This window comes from Gymnogyps californianus, chromosome 13, assembly GCF_018139145.2.
Source record: "Gymnogyps californianus isolate 813 chromosome 13, ASM1813914v2, whole genome shotgun sequence".
NCBI classification, from domain to species: domain Eukaryota; kingdom Metazoa; phylum Chordata; class Aves; order Accipitriformes; family Cathartidae; genus Gymnogyps; species Gymnogyps californianus.
In genome coordinates this window covers 16,794,034-16,797,786 of record NC_059483.1, presented here as the reverse complement: position 1 = coordinate 16,797,786, position 3,753 = coordinate 16,794,034, and positions in this window count along the sequence as shown.

Sequence of the window (3,753 nt, the reverse complement as noted above, 5' to 3'; positions counted from 1 at the left end):
TCCTGGTGTCTGTATTCCTCACTCTGGGTTTTTGGCCCAGCGTCTGACAGCCTGAATCAGAAATACCATTTTTGATACAGCTGTGATAGGAATCGCTGAGCAGTTGCAAGTGCTTTAATACTTATTTTTGTTTCCCAGCGAGCGATACCCATCCGCCGCTCGCAGCAGTTTCCGAACGCTGCAGCAGAGCAGAGGTGGAATCCCTCGCCCTGCCGGGCCTCTGCAGTGAGTGGCAAAGCTTCCCAGGAGCTTCTGTTGATACTCAAACCAGATGGGAGTACATCAGTTGAGTTGAATTTGCCGGTCTTGAGCAATAGACGAGCAGGAGGAGGCTACGTAGAAGGAAGGGAGGAGAAGACACGGCAGTGTTGCTGTAGAAGCATGCGATGGTATGCAGCACGCTGGTCTGCACTGTTGTGTACCCCATGCGCTGCACCGGAGCACGTGTGAGATGTTGCGCACGGCAGCACGTTTTCCGTGCCATTTTCACGAGGGATGGGCTGGAGGTACGGGCCGTTGTGCTGCACCCACGCTGGAGAGCAGATCGTGCTTCTCCTGGGTGAGAAACGATACGGAACAGCAGTGTGCTCCTCCACGCTTGCACTGGTATTTGCAGCAGCTGCTGTTGAGCTGAGAGCCTCTGCCCGCAGGGCTGGGCAGGAGGGCGTCCAGTTGCTGATGACAATCCATGTAAGTGAGCACCTAGCTGTGTCCAAGTAATGGCCTAAAAATGCCAATGTCACATTTTTTTTTTTTTTTTAAATAATGTTCCCGATTCCTTTTCCTGCAACAAAGGAGAAACAGAGGCGGCCGTGGGAGTGCCCCGTACCTCTGGCCCTTGTCCTCCCTCTGCAGCCACAGACACCCCGGAGTGAAGCATCTGGCCAGCCCGGCAGTGGCACCCACCCCACCCTTCCCTCCTTCTTCTCCTGGGTGCCTGTTCTCCACCTGCGCGGGGTGACGGGGTTGAACAGAGCAGGAAGTTCGCAGCTGCAGCTGCAGGGCTGCCCAGGAGGATGTCATTCTCTGCCCTCTTAACAAGCTCGCTCACTCCTCTGCAGTTCCCTTTTTTGGGGGTTTTGTTGCTGGGCGGTTTGGGGGTGGTTGCAGTTGAGCAAAACTGGGGGTTTTCAGTCTTGCAGAGCCGCTGGGTTGCAGTTCTCTATGGTCACAGTTACAGAGCAGCTCTTCAGCTGCTCTTCAGGGGGTTTGAGTAAGGTCTGCGTGTTCCTCAGACCCAGCTCGTGGGTTGTGTATCTGCCGATGCACCTCCACCCAGAAGTGATTAATTTGTTATCCCAGTTCTAATCTAAGCTCTTCTTAACCTACAGCACCACCTCCCCATCTCCTCTGTCTTGTCCACCAGCTGGTGTTAGGTTTCCAGGCCTGGCCTGCCTTTCTCCAAGTTCAGACATGTTGGTAAGTCAGTGTCTCCCATTTACGACCAGAAGCTCCAGCTCCCTCTCCCTGTCCCTTGCACCGCTGGCATCGGAGCGGAAGCCTGCTTAGGAGCACATGGTTATTAAGTTATCGGTCCTGCTCAGCCGTCCTGCTTTCGAGGGCTGGCTCCCTTTGGGTTCCTGTTGTGTCTGTCACCTCTGGAGGCCACCTTTGTTCTGGATGAAACTGAGGACACAGATGGCCAGACCAGACCTGGGAAATGAGAGCTCAGCGCTCACAGAGAGCGATCCAGCCAGGCAAGGAGCTGTGAAAGGGGCGGGGGAAAAGCTAGGAGCCCAGTGCCAGCCCCCTGGCCAGGGGAGGGAGTTCAGTACCAGGAGGGGGGAGAAGATGTGAGTGGGAGGCCAGAAGGTGTGTTTTGCAACCTTTGCGATTACTCACCGCTGTTGCTGTTAAACAGCAGCCTTCCGACCTCGTAGGACAACCGTCACTTGTCACACATCTCAAAAGGGGTCCCTTGAGCCCATCTAGTCCCTCGGGAGCTCCTGGCACTCCTCTGGATCCAAGTTCAGCTGGCTCCCCAGAACGTGTCCAGGCACAAGGTGTAGCTCCAAGCCAACAAGGAAGTTCAACTCACTTGGTTTCCTTAAAACTCACTTGTCAAGGAAGGGAGAGCCCTAACCTGCTCTTGTCTGAAAAGCGCAGGGCCCCAGAAGTAAACTCCCTACTACAGATGAAATCCCCAGGTCCAGCCTGAGGATTGAAGGTGCCAGTCTGAGCAAGAGTCACAAGCAGCAGCAGAGAGATGCCTCTGTGGCACTGCCCTAGAGGTCACCCCTGAACAGAAATTCTTCTTCTTCAAACCACTGTGGCTCACCGTGCCCATGGGGCAGGTGAGGAGTCTGCATGGACTGTGACTGCCAATTGACTCAAGAGCAAACATGGGTCACATGCCTCCGCTTGTCCCGTCAGCCATTTCCCGGCTGCCCTAATCTCAGGACACTTGTTGTGGCTTCTGCTATCAGTGCTGCAACACACTGCAAAAATTGCAGGTCCCCGAAGATGCAAGATAATCAGGCGAGTCCCCAAAACTCGCCACAGCCAGGAACTATTCCAGTTCCCAGTTGCAGGGGCAGGTGCCAAGAGTGGCCCAACGCAAAACCCCTGGGTCCTGCAGTCACCTGGGAACCCAGACCAGAGATGCAGCGTTATATGGTGGTCTGTGAGTGACAGCTGGCATTTCCTGATGAGTCCCCGCTACCAAGAGTGAAAGAGAACAGACCAGCAGTAGAGGGGGGCCCTGAGCGTATCCCCCGTCTGCGCTCTGGGGCCCGGGCTGCCTTGGCTGGGGGCCAGGGCTGATAAGCAGCTGTCTGACCTCGGGGCTGTTGTGAATGGAGCTCACTTGGCGCAAACGCTGGCAGGAGCCTCGGCAGGGGCTCCCTGCTTCCCCGTGGGAGCCATGCGGAAGCTGAGGCCCGTGCTCTTGGTCCCTGCCGAGGTGTGCTGCCCCACGGTCCCTGTTGGTCCAATCCGTGGACATCACCTCAAGGCCTGGCCCTGGACCTGCCTCTTCATGGTGTGCTGTGGAGGAAGGCGATGTTTCAGCACAAAGACCCGTGGAGGAGCAGCTGGGCCACGTTGCCTGGCGTGGGTATGGGCAACAGTCAGCGTAGTTCACTTAGGGCTGCCTTGAATCCACGACAAAAAGAGCAGTCGCTACTGCATGATTTAAAACTCCCTAAAACAGACCAAAGCAGTAAGGCAAGAAATGGAAAAGCCAGGGATGGGGAAAAGCAACCGCTGAAGTAAAGGGAGGCTTTACCAGCCTCAAAGAGGTGGAAAAATTATAAAAGGAGACTGAAGAAGGACATTTGTGGCTCCTCTTCAACCTGTTCCTCCTCCTGGTGCACACACTGAAGGCGTTTCTCTCCCAAAAGCCGCTCTCGTTGGCAGTAGCGTCCTAGGAGGATGCTGCAGCCCCCGGTGCTGCGCTATGCCATCTCTGTACTCGGGTGGTCTTGTCACCACGAAGGTTTTAGCTACTGGGACCACTTTGTGTTTTGCTGATTTTTCCACAGCGTTTCTGAGAATCGGTGACACTTCCCCGTGTATTACCCGTAGATGTATAAACCCCCCAATTCTGAGCTTTTAAGTGACGCGAAAAACGCCAAGCCTTTCCGTGAAGATGGGAAAAGGGCAGGGGGACAGCCGAGCACGGCGGTGCCGACGCCCGCGGCTGGCTGGTGAGCCGCCGGCCCGACCAGACCCTCCGTGCCCCCGGGGGAGTCTCCGCGCCCCGCCGAGCCCGGCGGGGGAGGGAGGGCCGGGGGTGCCGGGGGGGGGGTTGCG